This window comes from Pseudophryne corroboree, unplaced genomic scaffold, assembly GCF_028390025.1.
Source record: "Pseudophryne corroboree isolate aPseCor3 unplaced genomic scaffold, aPseCor3.hap2 scaffold_831, whole genome shotgun sequence".
Taxonomy (NCBI): domain Eukaryota; kingdom Metazoa; phylum Chordata; class Amphibia; order Anura; family Myobatrachidae; genus Pseudophryne; species Pseudophryne corroboree.
In genome coordinates, this window is record NW_026970410.1 from 151,300 (window position 1) to 170,765 (window position 19,466).

The 19,466-nt window shown below is 47.2% G+C and overlaps 8 non-coding genes and 2 pseudogenes across 8 annotated transcripts; all 10 read left to right on the top strand.

Annotated features, from left to right (window-relative positions):
• Nucleotides 1-13,807: 13,807 nt before the first annotated feature.
• On the top strand, nucleotides 13,808-13,971 carry LOC135042639 (U1 spliceosomal RNA). The gene has a single exon (XR_010235733.1). It is a non-coding gene; the product is annotated as a U1 spliceosomal RNA (small nuclear RNA).
• Nucleotides 13,972-14,123: 152 nt separating this feature from the next.
• On the top strand, nucleotides 14,124-14,265 carry LOC135042652 (U1 spliceosomal RNA; annotated as a pseudogene).
• Nucleotides 14,266-14,961: 696 nt separating this feature from the next.
• LOC135042630 (U1 spliceosomal RNA) lies at nucleotides 14,962-15,125 on the top strand. The gene has a single exon (XR_010235725.1). It is a non-coding gene; the product is annotated as a U1 spliceosomal RNA (small nuclear RNA).
• A 152-nt stretch (nucleotides 15,126-15,277) lies between these two features.
• Nucleotides 15,278-15,440, top strand: LOC135042647 (U1 spliceosomal RNA). Its single transcript, XR_010235741.1, has one exon. It is a non-coding gene; the product is annotated as a U1 spliceosomal RNA (small nuclear RNA).
• A 671-nt stretch (nucleotides 15,441-16,111) lies between these two features.
• LOC135042640 (U1 spliceosomal RNA) lies at nucleotides 16,112-16,275 on the top strand. The gene has a single exon (XR_010235734.1). It is a non-coding gene; the product is annotated as a U1 spliceosomal RNA (small nuclear RNA).
• A 152-nt stretch (nucleotides 16,276-16,427) lies between these two features.
• Nucleotides 16,428-16,569, top strand: LOC135042653 (U1 spliceosomal RNA; annotated as a pseudogene).
• Nucleotides 16,570-17,265: 696 nt separating this feature from the next.
• On the top strand, nucleotides 17,266-17,429 carry LOC135042631 (U1 spliceosomal RNA). The gene has a single exon (XR_010235726.1). It is a non-coding gene; the product is annotated as a U1 spliceosomal RNA (small nuclear RNA).
• Nucleotides 17,430-17,581: 152 nt separating this feature from the next.
• Nucleotides 17,582-17,744, top strand: LOC135042648 (U1 spliceosomal RNA). Its single transcript, XR_010235742.1, has one exon. It is a non-coding gene; the product is annotated as a U1 spliceosomal RNA (small nuclear RNA).
• Nucleotides 17,745-18,417: 673 nt separating this feature from the next.
• On the top strand, nucleotides 18,418-18,581 carry LOC135042632 (U1 spliceosomal RNA). Its single transcript, XR_010235727.1, has one exon. It is a non-coding gene; the product is annotated as a U1 spliceosomal RNA (small nuclear RNA).
• A 152-nt stretch (nucleotides 18,582-18,733) lies between these two features.
• LOC135042643 (U1 spliceosomal RNA) lies at nucleotides 18,734-18,896 on the top strand. The gene has a single exon (XR_010235738.1). It is a non-coding gene; the product is annotated as a U1 spliceosomal RNA (small nuclear RNA).
• The last annotated feature ends 570 nt before the right edge of the window (nucleotides 18,897-19,466 follow it).

Sequence of the window (19,466 nt, forward strand, 5' to 3'; positions counted from 1 at the left end):
TTTCACTATCTCAGTCTCACTCAAAAAAGTCCGTATTTCGGAATATTCCGTATTTCTGAATATTTGGATATGGGATACTCAACCTGTATTACTTTTTTCTGCTACTGGTTCTTTAACCTATGCAAACAAGCATCTGACTTGCCTTTCCTATTGCTTTGTTACATTGCTCACCTGAAATAGTAATACTTAGATAGCTTTCCTCTTGCCATTATAATGCCCTTAATATTATAGTTAGCCTTTGCATTTTTGAGACGTGTATGATTTTGCATTTTTTGGCATTAAATGTTGCCATGTTCTTGACCATTCCTCTAGTCCAGGGGCGGAACTGCCAGAGACAACGGAGTCAGTTGCCGCCGGGCTCCAGCCCTAAAGGGGCTTCCTCCATTGCCCCCCGGCTGTTACGTGCCCTTCCTACTAAATAGACAAAGGCGCTACCAGCAGGGTCTCGCAGTTTGTACATTCCATGCCGTAACACCCTTCTTTCCACCTTCACAATGAAGCTATTGGTACTTTGCAAAAAAAAAATTATTAGCATTGCAACTCAGCAGATCAATGCAGTGTGCAGCCACACACTCCATATATCTGCTCAGCCACAAAGCTGATTATTTCTTCACAAAGTACAAGGTGAGCTCCAAATAGAATTCTCTAGCTTAGATTATACCTTTCTATGCAAGGGTAAATAGCTCAATTGTTTGACTGCAATGCCACAGGAAATGGTTTGGATCCAAGACAGTGTGACTGAATAATAAAGAAACCTTAAAATGAGTTCATGAATGTTGTATAAGTATTAGTGAGAGAATGGGTCAGGAGCATGCTAGGCTGCAAAAAATAAGGTAGGCTGCAAGTGAAAGTAATGATCTCCTATATATTTTCCCAGATCTGTCACTCTGTGTGGCTAAATCTGGGGGAAGTCACAGCAATGGGCGGAGACGGCATCTGCAGGACGATACACCAGTGCCAGCAGCAGACCGTAACAAAGTGACAGATCAGGGAGAATATATAGGAGGTAGGGAGGTGGCCATGGTACATGGCTGGCCAAGGGACACTAGCTCATGTACCCCTTTACCACTGAGGCTGGCCACCAAGGATGGACCTGTCACCAGTGCACATGCAATAACCTCTTCTGCTGCCCTCTTTGCAACTCAGATTGCCCAGTGCTCCCCTTCGCTAACAGTCCACAAAGTTTCCCCATCTCACGATCTGCCTCCTCACCCCCACTTTCATCTCTACAGCACACGCGCATATCATACAAGATCCCATCATGCGTACGTAGGTCTGAAATGCAAGAGGGAGGTTGGGGGGAGATTGGCATGCGCCAGCAACACCACACAGCTCACTGTGACCACAGTGGAGAGGCGCTGCAACAGGACAATACACCAACCTCGGAGCAAGGAACTGCGTCGGTCAGGAGGAGAACTATTTCAATAGCATAAAAAGGTTAATGCGTCCCACCCTATGGACACCAGACTCATCAAGTCACTGTTGCCAGAGTCTCATACAATGACTCTGAACCTCTAAGCACACTATTTGACTGTCCACACCCTGCTGTGCCTAATACCCATCTCCTCCACCACCCTCAACACATCATTCACCCACAAAGATACAATAAAGGTAGTTTGGATAAATTAGCTAAATGAAATGGATTTAACCAATTTATCTAAATGACCATTTTTGGATGTTTTCCAGTGTTTGTGAGCAAATGGTCAATTGTCATTTGCTGCCACATATTGGCATAATTTTGTTTCAACTAGAAAAAAAAAATTGGACAGATAATCTAAGTGTGGATCCAGTTTAAAGGTCCGTATTCACGGCCCGATTTTGGGGAGAGATGTGTGCTGAGCGAACTGCTCAGCACACATCTCTGCCCCCGCTCAGCACAGCGTGATGTGTGCTGAGCGTACGGTGGGTGGGGGGGGGGGCGCTCATTTCACCCCCTGTGTAGGGCATTCTGTGTGTATCCAGTTTTCCAGGTGTGAGCATCATACAACTACTGACTTGCGAGTAACTATACAGCAGCTCCATACCTTGTGACTTGAAGAAACACCAGTTAACCCCAGGAATGCTGCAGTCAAAGCAACAATTCCTCTTCTTACATTCCGCTGCACTTATTGTGGGGTAGCCGCAATTCCTTCTGCTGTACGGTTCCACATTACATTGTTTCTTGTCACTTCCTGTTGATGCAGTAAGGAAACATCCAGGAATTACAGCAGCTTAGTTTTTTTTTTTTTTAACTGGGGCAATTTAGCTAGATCACAGGGCAATTTAGCTCCTTTGGTCCTTTTTTAGGACAAGTTAATCAGACAGTTGAGCAAACTGAAAAACAGCTAACAGGAAATTTCCACTTAAATGGTATTTTCTAATCTTATCTGACCATGACTAAAAATAAAGGATACACAAGATAAACTCTTAGAGCCATGGACCTTATCCATGTTTAAGCTCCATCAAATCTGTAATCAATAGCACTACATGCTCCCACTTTACCACTGTACTATATACTCTACCTGTGTTTTTAAGGTAAAAACACCATTTAACCCCAGTGACACTTGAATTAAAGCAGCAGCCTCTGGAATAGCATTCCTTAGCATTAATCCCAGGAAATCTGCAATCTTCACGCTCTTTGATAGCCATGCTACATTGCTGTTTACTTGGATGGAGCAGAGAGCACAACATCAGGACATAGGAAATATTACAATGCATGATAAGAAAGGTGTGAGCTCTACAGCAAGGCCTCTAACCCTTTGCCAGTGCCAAATACATAGGGCTTAACTCAGATCTGATCACAGCAGCGAATTTATTAGCTAAAACCATGTACACTGCAGGGGGGGGGGTGTATAATATGTGCAGAGAGAGTTAGATTTTGGTGCGGTGTGTTCAAACTGAAATCTAAATTGCAGTGTAAAAACAAAACAGCCAGTATTTACCCTGCACACAAACAATATAACCCACCTAAATCTCTCTGCAAATGTTATATCTGCCCCCCCCCAACCCTGCAGTGCACATGGTTTTGCCCACTAGCTAACAAATTTGCTGCATCTGGGAATTACAGCAGCTTAATATTTCTTTTTACAGAAGGTTCAGCAAATTAAATTATTTAGTGAAATACTGTAATCATAACAGTTACAGGGATATTGTAGGTAGATTTATTGTCAGTGGATAAATGTAAAAATTAAACCCTTAGGCATAGTTCCAAAATGCTGTCATTGCAATCCAGATTTTAAGGATATCATGCTTGAGCACAGGTGACTTAATTAGAACTTCGGTCAATGTGAATTAACCATTGGACTCAACCATGGTTATCCTTAAAACCCAGGGGTCTATTTAAGATCGATCTTAATCGATGTTGGGCTTCCAGGTTGAAAAAAAAACACACATTTACTAACATTTTAAAATTTATATAAAAAATCATCTGTTCGTAAATGCAGTGCACATGGTTTTGCCCAACTGCTAACAAAAATCCTGCTGCGATCAACTCAGAATTACCCCCCATGGCCCTCATTCCGAGTTGTTCGCTCGCAAGCTGCTTTTAGCAGCATTGCACACGCTAAGCTGCCGCCTACTGGGAGTGAATCTTAGCATCTTAAAATTGCGAACGAAAGATTTTCAATATTGCGATAAGACATCTCTGTGCAGTTTCTGAGTAGCTCGAGACTTACTCTGCCAGTGCGATCAGTTCAGTGCTTGTCGTTCCTGGTTTGACGTCACAAACACACCCAGCGTTCGCCCAGACACTCCTCCGTTTCTCCAGCCACTCCCGCGTTTTTCCCAGAAACGGTAGCATTTTTTCCCACACGCCCCCTAAAACGGCCTGTTTCCGCCCAGAAACACCCACTTCCTGTCAATCACATTACGATCACCAGAACGATGAAAAAACCGTGAGTAATATTCCTAACTGCATAGCAAATTTACTTGGCGCAGTCGCAGTGTGAACATTGCGCATGCGCATTAAGCGGAAAATCGCTGCGATGCGAAGAAAATTACCGAGCGAACAACTCGGAATGACCACCTATGTGCACTGCAGGGAAGGCAGATTTAACATGTGCAGAGAGAGTTAGATTTGGGTGTGGTGTGTTCAATCTGCAATCTAATTTGCAGTGTAAAAATAAAGCAGTTAGTATTTACCCTGCACAGAAACAAAATAACTCACCCAAATCTAACTCTTTCTGCACATGTTATATCTGCCTCCCCTGCAGTACACATGGTTTTGCCCAACTGCTAACAAAATTCCTGCTGTGATCAACTTGGAATTACCCCCATCGATTGATGTTTTCACACTGCTCGTGTATATAAGACATAGGGCCTAATTCAGTTTGGATCGTAATACGCGTTCCAACCGCAAAAACTATGAAGAGGATGGGGGCATATACGCAGGGTCCATCCTGTGCGTGTGCCTACATTTTCTCCGGGTGCCCCGCAGAAAATGCGAATGCCTCTGCCTGTCAATCAGTAGAGGGCGTACCTTCGCAGGTATATCGCGATCATGAGCCATGTCTCCCATTTTTGTAATTATAGGTGCTCTGTGAGCTGCTGGCCATGCCCCAGCCCCTCTGTCTCCCGTGAATAGAGATTGAGGCTTATTCAGACCAGATCGCTTCAATTTATTTTCACCCAGCGGGCAATCTGGTTTGCACTGCACATGCGTATGCGCCACAATGCGTAAGTGCGACGGTCCGGAGATCACAAGAAGATTGACAAGAAGAGGGTGTTTGTGTGGGTGGCAACTGAATGTTTCTAGGGAGTGTCCGGAAAAACACTGGAGGGACCCGGCGTTTTGTGGGAGGATTTGTGACGTCACCTCAATGGCTGAGTAAGTGCTGAGCTGTGCAGCTCTTGTGCACATGTGATCACACACCTGCACAGCAAATTTTCCCTTCCGCTGTAGGCGACAACTACCTGATTACAGGGATGCAAAAAACACACCCTAGCGATCAGGTCTGAATTACCCACAATGTGCATATTTGCAGAGCAACAAGCTACAGGGAGCCTTCCACCCCCCCCCCCTTTCCCATGGGAAGGGGGGGGGGGTTGTTTGGGTTAGCTGGACATTCCCCAAAAAAGTGACTGTCCTGCAAAAATTGGGATAGTTGGGAGGTATGTTCAAATACATTTATTGTTTTGCATGCAGGGTAAATACTGGCTTCTTTGACATTTAGCCACAAATGCTGCACAGCTGAATTACAGTATTACACTGCAATTAACAGTTATGCTAGGACATTCCCCCTCCCAAATCTACCTCTCTCTGCATGTTACATCTGTCCCACAGTGGCGTGCGGTGAGGTCAGTGGCTAGTGAGGCACTACAGCCATAATGTCCGCCGAATCCTGCCGATGACCCTTAGCCAATGCCCGCTACTGCCTCTGAGCCGATACCCGCTGCCACCGCCAATGGCTTACAAACTCGCCCACAATCAACTGACCCAGCCCTCCACCACTAATTTCTATCTCAGTCCGATGCCGCCAATGCCCGCTGCCTGCCTGCTCATTGTTCTCGTTATATATTATAAATTTTTAAAGAAAAAAAAAATGAGTGTTTGGGACTGGGAAGGGTGAGGGAAGAGGACATGAATGCAATTTTGTTGTCCAGGGCTTCCATTAACTTAAAGGAGAAGGGTCTGAATGGGTTAAAAAAAATGCGTGAGGTCCCCCCTCCTTAGTATAACCAGCCTCGGGCTCTTTGAGCCGGTCCTGGTTATTTAAATACTGGGGGAAAAATTGGACAGGGGTTCCCCGTATTTAGACAACCAGCACCGGGCTCTTAGACCGGTCCAGGTTCCAAAAATACGTGGGACAATAGATGTAGGGGTCCCCCATATTTTTAAAACCAGCACCGGGCTCCACTAGCCAGAGAGATAATGCCACAGCCGGGGGACACTTTTATGTAGGTCCCTGCGGCCCTGGCATTACCCCTCCAACTAGTCACCCCTGGCCGGGGTTCCCTGGAGGAGTGGGGACCCCTTAAATCAAGAGGTTCCTCCCCTCGAGGCACCCAAGGGCCAGGGGTGAAGCCCGAGGCTGTCCCCAGCACCCCTGGGTGGTGGGTGCCGGGCTGATAGCCATGTGTGTAAAAAAAGAATATTGTTTTTTCGTTGTGGAACTACAAGGCCCAGCAAGCCTCCCCCGCTTGCTGGTACTTGGAGAACCTCAAGTACCAGCAGGCGGGGAAATAACGGGCTTGCTGGTACCTGTAGTTCTACAACAACAAAAAATACCCAAATAAAAACACAAACACACACAGCGTGACAGTAAAATTATTGAGACAGGCTGTAGCATGTGGGTGCATGTAACCCTATAAAAGTGATGGATTGGGTGACTATTACAATACCCACTGTTGCTGTCTGAAAAATGATGGATTTATAGATTGCTCTGCCGAGACATGTTTTTTTCTAAAATGCACCACAGGTATGGATGGATAGTATACTTGACGACACAGAGGTAGGTAGAGCAGTGGCCTACTGTACCGTACTGCTATATATTATATTATTTATTATTATTATTATCCTTTATTTATATGGCGCCACAAGGGTTCCGCAGTGCCCAATTACAGAGTACATAAACAAATAATCAAACAGGAAAACAGCAACTTACAGTTGACGACAATATAGGACAAGTACAGGGTAAATAAACATAGCTACATCAGCAGATGACACTGGAATAAGTATCAGGTGGCAGAAGACTGCTGGATTTGGTGCAGCTGAAGATTATTAAAGTAAGAAAAGAGTAAGCACATGAGGGAAGAGGGCCCTGCTCGTGAGAGCTTACATTCTAAAAGGGAGGGGTAGACAGACAGGGGTGAGACAGATGGGGTACATAGAGAGCATGGAACAGAGGTTTAGGATGAGATTTGGCTGGGTTTGGTGAAGAAGTGGGTCTTGAGAGCCCGTTTGAAGTTTTGTAGAGAGGTGGAGAGTCTGAGGGGGAGAGGTAGGGAATTCCAGAAAAGTGGTGCAGCACGTGAAAAATCTTGGAGGTAGGAGTGGGAGGAAGTAATCCGTAGGCAGGAGAGTCGGTGTGCATTAGCAGAGCGAAGAGGATGGGTGGGAGTGTAAAGCGAGATAAGATCAGAGATGTAGATGGGAGAGGAGTGGGTGAGGGCTTTGTAAGCAAGTGTGAGAAGCTTGAAATGGATTCTGAAAGGGAAGGGGAGCCAGTGAAGGACTAGTAAGAGAGGAGAGGTGGACGTAGTGCGTTTGGTGAGGAAAATGAGCCGGGCAGCAGCATTGAGGATAGATTGGAGTGGAGAGAGGTATTTGTCAGGAATGCCAGTCAGGAAGAGATTACAGCAGTCCAGTCTGGAGATGACCAGTGAGTGGATAAGAGTCTTAGTAGCATCCTGGGTCAGAAAGGGTCTGATCCTGGAAATATTTTTTAGATGAAAACGGCAGGTTTGTGAGAGGTGCTGAATGTGTGGTTTGAAGGAGAGGGAGGAGTCAAGGATTACTCCAAGACAGCGCGCTTGGGGGGTAGAGGAGATAGTAGTGCCATCAATAGATAATGAGATTGTAGGAGGTGAGATTATGCGGGAGGGAGGGAAGATGATCAGCTCGGTCTTAGACATGTTAAGTTTAAGAAAGCGCTGGGACATCCAGGAAGAGATAGCAGAGAGACAGTTGGAGATACGAGTGAGGAGAGTAGGGGAGAGGTCTGGAGAGGAAAGATAGATTTGAGTGTCATCAGCATAGAGATGATATTGGAAACCAAAAGAACTAATGAGCTTACCTAGTGAGGACGTATAGAGAGAGAAGAGAAGAGGACCAAGGACAGAACCTTGGGGTACCCCTACAGTTAGTGGAAGTGAGGGGGAGGTGGAGTCATGAGAGGAGACAGAGAATGAACGGTCAGAAAGGTAGGACGACAACCAAGAGAGGGCAGTGTTACGCAAACCAATGGAGTGAAGGATTTGCAGTAGGAGAGGATGGTCCACAGTGTCAAAAGCAGCAGAGAGATCAAGTAGAATAAGTAGAGAGTAGTGTCCCTTAGATTTAGCAGCATGGAGGTCATTGCATACTTTTGTAAGGGCAGTTTCAGTGGAGTGGAGAGGACGGAAGCCAGACTGGAATGGGTCAAGCAGTGAGTGTGAGGAAAGAAAGGAAGTAAGGCGGTTGTAGACAATACGCTCAAGGAGTTTGGAGGCAAAAGGGAGGAGAGAGATGGGTCGGTAGTTGGAGATAGTGTTTGGATCAAGGGTAGGTTTTTTAAGAATAGGAGAGATGAGAGCGTGCTTGAAGGCAGAGGGGACAGTGCCTGATGAGAGGGAGAGATTGAGAAGGTGGGAAAGATGGGAACAAGCAGAAGAAGAGAGGTGGCAAAGGAGGCGGGAGGGGATAGGGTCAAGTGGGGAGGTGGTGAGGGGACAGGAACGAATGAGGGCCATGACTTCCTCTCCAGATGCATGGGAGAAAGATGACAGAGTTGGTGCGAGGGATGGGGAGGGTTGGTAAGGGATGGGAGAAGGCTGGTTACTGATAGTCTGGTGTGATGTGATGTCCTGACGTATGGAGTCAATTTTGGATGTGAAGTAAGTGGCAAAGTCAAGAGCAGAGAGTGAGGAAGGGAGACGAGGTGGAGGTGGGCAGAGGAGTGAGTTGAGAGTGGCAAAGAGGCGCCGGGGGTTGGAAGACTGGGAGGAGATGAGGTTCTTGAAGTATGACTGTTTAGCAAGAGAAAGGGCAGCACTGAAGGATGAGAGCATAAGTTTGAAATGGAGGAAGTCTGCCTTAGAGCGTGATTTCCTCCAGTGTCGCTCAACAGTACATGAGCATTTTTGCAGATATCTGGTGCATTTGGTGTGCCAGGGTTGAGGTGTTAATTTGCAAGGGTGAATAGTGGTTGGTGGAGCAACAGAGTCAAGAGCAGAAGTAAGGGAAGCATTGTATGTGGAAGTGGCTTGTTCAGGGCATGAGAGAGAGAGAATAGGAGAGAGAAGTGAGTCAAACAGGGAGGAAAGGAATGTGGTGTCAATAGCTTCAATGTTACGCTTAGTGATGGTAGCCTTAGGAGGTAGAGATGGGGAAGTCGAGAGAGATAGGTTGAAGGAGAGCAGGTGGTTGTCAGAAAGGGGAAATGGGGAGTTGGAAAAATCAGAAATATCACAGCGGTGAGTGAAGACCAGATCCAGTGAGCTCCCATTCACATGGGAGGGTGAGGAGGTCCACTGGGAGAGACCAAGTGAAGAGGTGAGGTTAAGGAGTTTAGAGGCAGGGGATTGTGTGGGGATGTCAATAGGGATGTTGAAATCGCCTAGGATAATGGTGGGAATGTCAGAAGAGAGGAAGTGAGGAAGCCAGGAAGCAAAGTTGTCGATGAATTTGGAAGCAGTGCCAGGGGGCCGGTAAATGACAGCTACTCTAAGATGGACTGGTTGGAAGAGGCATATGGTGTGGACCTCAAATGTAGAGAATATAAGGGATGGTTCTGGTGGTATGAGTTGGTAGGAGTAACTAGAAGGTAAAAGGACCCCAACACCACCCCCATGGCGACCCCCAGGTCGGGGTGTGTGTGTGAATGTAAGGCCCCCAGCAGAGAGAGCAGCAGCAGAAGTAGTGTCAGAGGGCATAATCCAAGTTTCAGTAATGGCTAGTAGGTGTAGGGAGTTGGAAATGAAAAGGTCATGAGTGGGGACCAGTTTGTTACAAACAGATCTGGCATTCCAGAGGGCACAGGATAGGGGGTATGAGTTTGTGGGAGAGATGTGAATTAGATTTTCAGGGTTGCTGTAGCGATGAGGTGGGATTAACTTTGAGGGCAGGGATGATGAGAGAGTAGTGATGGTACGGGTGCCTGAGCTAGGAGGGGAAACTGCAGGAGGTGGGCAGGGAGGGAGGTCAGTGTGATGTGGATGGGGGTGTGGGGAGGTGACAGGGAAGGGAGAGAGGGAGCAGGGCTGAGTTGTGGGGTAGCAGGACCATGGGGCAGAGGTGAATGAAAGTGGGGTAACAGGAAAGGTGGGGGAAGGAAACAGAGGGATGGAGGGGAGACAGAGGAGGGGAGAGAGGAGGAGGTGGAGGAGACTAGTGGGGAAGGATAAAGATACATTATTAGGTAGACACTGAGTGATGTGGGGAGTATAAGAAAACCTTGACATAGTGTTAAGTAGGTAAATAGGTTGAAGTAGTGGAAGTAGGAGAGGAGACTGTAAGGCAATCCGAGCAGAAGAATTGCAGAAATGCAGGTGAGAAAAGCAGTGTAGGCTCAAGGGGTGTAGATTTAGTATGAAATGAGTCAAAAGCGTAGATAAAGTGGGTGCAGAAATGTATTTGGAGTGTAAGAAATGAAAGGATTGTGAGAGGTTTAAGAAGCAATGGTAATTATGTTAGATGTTTTAAGTGTTTGCAGGTAAAATTGCATTGGTGCAGCTGTGCTTAAAAAACAAAATTACAATAATACAGATACAGGCATTTGTAGGTGAAATGGATGGTTTATGAAATGTCCAAGTAAGGTAGTTCTGTGCTATGTAATCAGATGCAACAATCAGGAGGTGAGTGATCTGAGGAGTAAGTGACTCACATTTGTTATTAGTTCTTCAGTTTTCTTTGTTTTGTTAGATTGGTGTGCTTCTGTTTTCCTTCTTTTTCACTTCGATTGAACGCTGATTGAACACTGCTGTTATGTGTCAATTTTATCACGCTTTGATAAAAATGCACGCTTAGATCAATAAATGCACAGCCTACACCATTGGACTTAAGTAGAAGACTATTACAAGTGAAACCAATAATTGAAATCTGTAACCACACCCCACCCCCTCAAATGCCAGGCAATAAATTACCTTAAAAACAACAACCAGGCATTCCACAAAGATTAAACTGGGTCTATATCATTCAAAACTTTAAAAAAGTACTTAAAAATCACATACTATGCGATAATGTTTCAATTTGCATTACCCAGCAGAATTAGCTTTGCATATATAGATATAGTGCAGCAGAATATATTGGTGGTTGTAGTCAATTGTAATTACCTGTAGGTGACAAGAAGAGAAGAAACGTCAATTCACAATCGATATCAGCTGAAGATAAATTAACGCTGATTGAACGCTGCTGTTATGTGTCAATTTTATCACGCTTTGATAAAAATGCACGCTTGGATCAATAAATGCACAGCCAAACGGCTTTGCACAGCCTACACCATTGGACTTAAGTAGAAGACTATTACAAGTGAAACCAATAATTGAAATCTGTAACCACACCCCACCCCCTCAAATGCCAGGCAATAAATTACCTTAAAAACAACAACCAGGCATTCCACAAAGATTAAACTGGGTCTATATCATTCAAAACTTTAAAAAAGTACTTAAAAATCACATACTATGCAATAATGTTTCAATTTGCATTACCCAGCAGAATTAGCTTTGCATATATAGATATAGTGCAGCAGAATATATTGGTGGTTGTAGTCAATTGTAATTACTCAGCAGAATTAGCTTTTCATATATAGATATAGTGCAGCAGAATATATTGGTGGTTGTAGTCAATTGTAATTACCCAGCAGAATTAGCTTTGCAAATATAGATATAGTGCAGCAGAATATATTGGTGGTTGTAGTCAATTGTAATTACCCAGCAGAATTAGCTTTGCATATATATAGTGCAGCAGAATATATTGGTGGTTGTAGTAAATTGTAATTACCCAGCAGCAGCTCTACTGCACTCAACATCACCAGTGCTCACAATATATATAATGCTATATACTATGCCATAGTGGTGCTTACTATATAACACCCCCTACTGCGTTCCCCCTGGCAATGAGCATGACACCCAGAGAGTGAAACCCCTGGCAATGAGCATGACACCCAGCACGTGAAACTCTTGGCATTGAGCAGTTTTTGTAAAAGTAATTAGAAGCTTTACTGTAGGGCATAGTGTATCACAGATATTGTGGTGAGTGACATAATATGTTCCAAAGGGCATTAATGTGTGGGGCTTACCCTGCACAGAAACAAAATAACTCACCCAAATCTAACTCTTTCTGCACATGTTATATCTGCCTCCCCTGCAGTACACATGGTTTTGCCCAACTGCTAACAAAATTCCTGCTGCGATCAACTTGGAATTACCCCCATCGATTGATGTTTTCACACTGCTCGTGTATATAAGACATAGGGCCTAATTCAGTTTGGATCGTAATACGCGTTCCAACCGCAAAAACTATGAAGAGGATGGGGGCATATACGCAGGGTCCATCCTGTGCATGTGCCTACATTTTCTCCGGGTGCCCCGCAGAAAATACGAATGCCTCTGCCTGTCAATCAGTAGAGGGCGTACCTTCGCAGGTATATCGCGATCATGAGCCATGTCTCCCATTTTTGTCATTATAGGTGCTCTGTGAGCTGCTGGCCATGCCCCAGCCCCTCTGTCTCCCGTGAATAGAGATTGAGGCTTATTCAGACCAGATCGCTTCAATTTATTTTCACCCAGCGGGCAATCTGGTTTGCATTGCACATGCGTATGCGCCACAATGCGTAAGTGCGACGGCCCGGAGATCACAAGAAGATTGACAAGAAGAGGGTGTTTGTGTGGGTGGCAACTGAATGTGTCTAGGGAGTGTCCGGAAAAACACTGGAGGGACCCGGCGTTTTGTGGGAGGATTTGTGACGTCACCTCAATGGCTGAGTAAGTGCTGAGCTGTGCAGCTCTTGTGCACATGTGATCACACACCTGCACAGCAAATTTTCCCTTCCGCTGTAGGCGACAACTACCTGATTACAGGGATGCAAAAAACACACCCTAGCGATCAGGTCTGAATTACCCACAATGTGCATATTTGCAGAGCAACAAGCTACAGGGAGCCTTCCACCCCCCATCCCCCCCCTTCCCCATGGGAAGGGGGGGGGGGGTGTTTGGGTTAGCTGGACATTCCCCAAAAAAGTGACTGTCCTGCAAAAATTGGGATAGTTGGGAGGTATGTTCAAATACATTTATTGTTTTGCATGCAGGGTAAATACTGGCTTCTTTGACATTTAGCCACAAATGCTGCACAGCTGAATTACAGTATTACACTGCAATTAACAGTTATGCTAGGACATTCCCCCTCCCAAATCTACCTCTCTCTGCATGTTACATCTGTCCCACAGTGGCGTGCGGTGAGGTCAGTGGCTAGTGAGGCACTACAGCCATAATGTCCGCCGAATCCTGCCCATGACCCTTAGCCAATGCCCGCTACTGCCTCTGAGCCGATACCCGCTGCCACCGCCAATGGCTTACAAACTCGCCCACAATCAACTGACCCAGCCCTCCGCACTATCCTGACTTCTCCCGTCTGCTTACTTTGTGCTTTCCAATGCACAATGCAAACTACAGGTAGTACTGCAGGGCCCACACCCTTTTACTTGCCTTACAGAGCAGCTCTGGGGCTGTTACAGTGCCCAGCTGCTGCAAGAAATCAGCTTGAATGCTTCAGGGGCTGGGGCATAGCCAACATGAGCCCCACACCGAAGGAGGGTGGAGGTGTTTAATGCGAACTTGGGGTCATCCAAGCGCCGCAAAAGGCCGCCATGCCCTGCACGCCCCTTTTCTCTTTTCATATGCAGACGAGAGTTGAAGCCAACTTTGACCCACTGCTTGGATGGCATTACCATATGCAAATCCATCTGCTGCAGGCCTTCCCCCAGGAATGCTTGCACTAGTTGTTGCATTTGGTTTGTTGTTTGGGGGTGCTTCAGTATTAGGCAGCCTTCTGCCCTCCCATGTTCATCTGAAAATATGTGTTCTCCCTGCAGTTGTTGTCCCCAGATGAGAGTTCCCTTGTGCTGCCTCAGTTGAATCGCCTTTACTTGACAGAGATGTGCCTGAGCAGCGGCCCTCCCCAGCCCTATCCCAAATCATACTTACTTTGCATAGGAGATATCATGGTCATGAAGATTGTTCTCCCAGGGTGAGGTTCATTCATTGCATTCTGGGTATGATGACCCCTGTGATTTCCCCAAATGTGGGAAACTCGACTGCATTATTTGTGGTAGTGGGGGACTGTGTTTGTGCTTTCCTCTGGTCAGCTCTGGTAAAAGTCAGATTTCTTTGTCTCAGATCTTCCTCTAGCCTTGTTCTTCTTTCGAGAGTTCCCTTGTGCTGCCTCAGTTGGATCTCCTTCACTTGACAGGGGGGTGCCCGAGCAGCGACCCTCCCCAGCTCTAGCCCAACTCCTACTTACCTGCCAGGTGAGATACTATGATCATGTAGGTGCTTCTCCCAGGGCAAGGCTCACCCATTGCACTCTGGGTGTGCTGCCCCTTTGATTTCCCCAAATGTGGGAAACTTGACTGCATAATTTGTGTTTCCCCTGGTCGGCTCTCATATAATTCAGATCTCTTTGTCTCAGGTCTCTCTCCAGCCTAGTTTGCTGTCTGTTTCCACTTCTCTTTTCTTGAGCCGCTCCCTTCTATGCCTTTGCGCACTATCCTGACTTCTCCCGTCTGCTTACTTTGTGCCTTCCAACGCACAATGCGAACTACAGGTAGTGCTGCAGGGCCCACACCCTTTTACTTGACTTACAGAGCAACTCTGGAGCTGTTACAGTGCCCAGCTGCTGCAAGAAATCAGCTTGAATGCTTCAGGGGCTGGGGCATAGCCAACATGAGCCCCACACCGAATGAGGGTGGAGGTGTTTAATGCGAACTAGGGGTCATCCAAGCGCCGCAAAAGGCCGCCATGCCCTGCACGCCCCTTTTCTCTTTTCATATGCAGATGAGGGTTGAAGCCAACTTTGACCCACTGCTTGGATGACATCACCATATGCAAATCCATCTGCTGCAGGCCTTCCCCCAGGAATGCTTGTACTAGTTGTTGCATTTGGTTTGTTGTTTGGGGGTGCTTCAGTATTAGGCAGCCTTCTGCCCTCCCATGTTCATCTGTCTGAAAATATGTGTTCTCCCTGCAGTTGTTGTCCCCAGATGAGAGTTCCCTTGTGCTGCCTCAGTTGAATCTCCTTTACTTGACAGAGATGTGCCTGAGCAGCGGCCCTCACCAGCCCTATCCCAAATCATACTTATTTTGCATAGGAGATACCATGGTCATGAAGATTGTTCTCCCAGGGTGAGGTTCATTCATTGCATTCTGGGTATGCTGACCCCTGTGATTTCCCCAAATGTGGGAAACTCGACTGCATTATTTGTGGTAGTGGGGGACTGTGTTTGTGCTTTCCTCTGGTCAGCTCTGGTAAAAGTCAGATTTCTTTGTCTCAGATCTTCCTCTAGCCTTGTTCTTCTTTCAAGAGTTCCCTTGTGCTGCCTCAGTTGGATCTCCTTCACTTGACAGGGGGGTGCCCGAGCAGCGACCCTCCCCAGCTCTAGCCCAACTCCTACTTACCTGCCAGGTGAGATACTATGATCATGAAGGTGCTACTCCCAGGGCAAGGCTCACCCATTGCACTCTGGGTGTGCTGCTCCTGCAATTTCCCCAAATGTGGGACACTTGACTGCATAATTTGTGTTTCCCCTGGTCGGCTCTCGTATAATTCAGATCTCTTTGTCTCAGGTCTCTCTCCAGCCTAGTTTGCTGTCTGTTTCCACTTCTCTTTTCTTGAACCGCTCCCTTCTATGCCCTTGCGCACTATCCTGACTTCTCCCGTCTGCTTACTTTGTGCCTTCCAACGCACAATGCGAACTACAGGTAGTGCTGCAGGGCCCACACCCTTTTAGTTGCCTTACAGAGCAGCTCTGGAGCTGTTACAGTGCCCAGCTGCTGCAAGAAATCAGCTTGAATGCTTCAGGTGCTGGGGCATAGCCAACATGAGCCCCACACCGAAGGAGGGTGGAGGTGTTTAATGCGAATTAGGGGTCATGCAAGCGCCACAAAAGGACGCCATGCCCTGCACATCCCTTTTTTCTTTTCATATGCAGACGAGGGTTGAAGCCAACTTTGACCCACTGCTTGGATGACATCACCATATGCAAATCCATCTGCTGCAGGCCTTCCCCCAGGAATGCTTGCACTAGTTGTTGCATTTGGTTTGTTGTTTGGGGGTGCTTCAGTATTAGGCAGCCTTCTGCCCTCCCATGTTCATCTGAAAATATGTGTTCTCCCTGCAGTTGTTGTCCCCAGATGAGAGTTCCCTTGTGCTGCCTCAGTTGAATCGCCTTTACTTGACAGAGATGTGCCTGAGCAGCGGCCCTCCCCAGCCCTATCCCAAATCATACTTACTTTGCATAGGAGATATCATGGTCATGAAGATTGTTCTCCCAGGGTGAGGTTCATTCATTGCATTCTGGGTATGATGACCCCTGTGATTTCCCCAAATGTGGGAAACTCGACTGCATTATTTGTGGTAGTGGGGGACTGTGTTTGTGCTTTCCTCTGGTCAGCTCTGGTAAAAGTCAGATTTCTTTGTCTCAGATCTTCCTCTAGCCTTGTTCTTCTTTCGAGAGTTCCCTTGTGCTGCCTCAGTTGGATCTCCTTCACTTGACAGGGGGGTGCCCGAGCAGCGACCCTCCCCAGCTCTAGCCCAACTCCTACTTACCTGCCAGGTGAGATACTATGATCATGTAGGTGCTTCTCCCAGGGCAAGGCTCACCCATTGCACTCTGGGTGTGCTGCCCCTTTGATTTCCCCAAATGTGGGAAACTTGACTGCATAATTTGTGTTTCCCCTGGTCGGCTCTCATATAATTCAGATCTCTTTGTCTCAGGTCTCTCTCCAGCCTAGTTTGCTGTCTGTTTCCACTTCTCTTTTCTTGAGCCGCTCCCTTCTATGCCTTTGCGCACTATCCTGACTTCTCCCGTCTGCTTACTTTGTGCCTTCCAACGCACAATGCGAACTACAGGTAGTGCTGCAGGGCCCACACCCTTTTACTTGACTTACAGAGCAACTCTGGAGCTGTTACAGTGCCCAGCTGCTGCAAGAAATCAGCTTGAATGCTTCAGGGGCTGGGGCATAGCCAACATGAGCCCCACACCGAATGAGGGTGGAGGTGTTTAATGCGAACTAGGGGTCATCCAAGCGCCGCAAAAGGCCGCCATGCCCTGCACGCCCCTTTTCTCTTTTCATATGCAGATGAGGGTTGAAGCCAACTTTGACCCACTGCTTGGATGACATCACCATATGCAAATCCATCTGCTGCAGGCCTTCCCCCAGGAATGCTTGTACTAGTTGTTGCATTTGGTTTGTTGTTTGGGGGTGCTTCAGTATTAGGCAGCCTTCTGCCCTCCCATGTTCATCTGTCTGAAAATATGTGTTCTCCCTGCAGTTGTTGTCCCCAGATGAGAGTTCCCTTGTGCTGCCTCAGTTGAATCTCCTTTACTTGACAGAGATGTGCCTGAGCAGCGGCCCTCACCAGCCCTATCCCAAATCATACTTATTTTGCATAGGAGATACCATGGTCATGAAGATTGTTCTCCCAGGGTGAGGTTCATTCATTGCATTCTGGGTATGCTGACCCCTGTGATTTCCCCAAATGTGGGAAACTCGACTGCATTATTTGTGGTAGTGGGGGACTGTGTTTGTGCTTTCCTCTGGTCAGCTCTGGTAAAAGTCAGATTTCTTTGTCTCAGATCTTCCTCTAGCCTTGTTCTTCTTTCAAGAGTTCCCTTGTGCTGCCTCAGTTGGATCTCCTTCACTTGACAGGGGGGTGCCCGAGCAGCGACCCTCCCCAGCTCTAGCCCAACTCCTACTTACCTGCCAGGTGAGATACTATGATCATGAAGGTGCTACTCCCAGGGCAAGGCTCACCCATTGCACTCTGGGTGTGCTGCTCCTGCAATTTCCCCAAATGTGGGACACTTGACTGCATAATTTGTGTTTCCCCTGGTCGGCTCTCGTATAATTCAGATCTCTTTGTCTCAGGTCTCTCTCCAGTATAGTTTGCTGTCTGTTTCCACTTCTCTTTTCTTGAGCCGCTCCCTTCTATGCCCTTGCGCACTATCCTGACTTCTCCCGTCTGCTTACTTTGTGCCTTCCAATGCACAATGCAAACTACAGGTAGTGCTGCAGGGCCCACACCCTTTTACTTGCCTTACAGAGCAGCTCTGGAGCTGTTACAGTGCCCAGCTGCTGCAAGAAATCAGCTTGAATGCTTCAGGGGCTGGGGCATAGCCAACATGAGCCCCACACCGAAGGAGGGTGGAGGTGTTTAATGCGAACTAGAGGTCATCCAAGCGCCGCAAAAGGCCGCCATGCCCTGCACGCCCCTTTTCTCTTTTTTGATATGCAGACGAGGGTTGAAGCCAACTTTGACCCACTGCTTGGATGGCATTACCATATGCAAATCAATCTGCTGCAGGCCTTCCCCCAGGAATGCTTGCACTAGTTGTTGCATTTGGTTTGTTGTTTGGGGGTGCTTCAGTATTAGGCAGCCTTCTGCCCTCCCATGTTCATCTGAAAATATGTGTTCTCCCTGCAGTTGTTGTCCCCAGATGAGAGTTCCCTTGTGCTGCCTCAGTTGAATCTCCTTTACTTGACAGAGATGTGCCTGAGCAGCGGCCCTCCCCAGCCCTATCCCAAATCATACTTATTTTGCATAGGAGATACCATGGTCATGAAGATTGTTCTCCCAGGGTGAGGTTCATTCATTGCATTCTGGGTATGCTGACCCCTGTGATTTCCCCAAATGTGGGAAACTCGACTGCATTATTTGTGGTAGTGGGGGACTGTGTTTGTGCTTTCCTCTGCTCAGCTCTGGTAAAAGTCAGATTTCTTTGTCTCAGATCTTCCTCTAGCCTTGTTCTTCTTTCGAGAGTTCCCTTGTGCTGCCTCAGTTGGATCTCCTTCACTTGACAGGGGGGTGCCCGAGCAGCGACCCTCCCCAGCTCTAGCCCAACTCCTACTTACCTGCCAGGTGAGATACTATGATCAGGAAGGTGCTTCTCCCAGGGCAAGGCTCACCCATTGCACTCTGGGTGTGCCGCTCCTGCGATTTCCCCAAATGTGGGAAACTTGACTGCATAATTTGTGTTTCCTCTGGTCGGCTCTCGTATAATTCAGATCTCTTTGTCTCAGGTCTTTCTCCAGCCTAGTTTGCTGTCTGTTTCCACTTCTCTTTTCTTGAGCCGCTCCCTTCTATGCCCTTGCGCACTATCCTGACCTCTCCCGTCTGCTTACTTTGTGCCTTCCAACGCACAATGCATACTACAGGTAGTGCTGCAGGGCCCACACCCTTTTACATGCTTTACAGAACAGCTCTGGAGCTGTTACAGTGCCCAGCTGCTGCAAGAAATCATCTCGAATGCTTCAGGGGCTGGGGCATAGCCAACATGAGCCCCACACCGAAGGAGGGTGGAGATGTTTAATGTGAATTAGGGGTCATCCAAGCGCCACAAAAGGACGCCATGCCCTGCACATCCCTTTTTTCTTTTCATATGCAGACGAGGGTTGAAGCCAACTTTGACCCACTGCTTGGATGACATCACCATATGCAAATCCATCTGCTGTAGGCCTTCCCCCAGGAATGCTTGTACTAGTTGTTGCATTTGGTTTGTTGTTTGGGGGTGCTTCAGTATTAGGCAGCCTTCTGCCCTCCCATGTTCATCTGAAAATATGTGTTCTCCCAGCAGTTG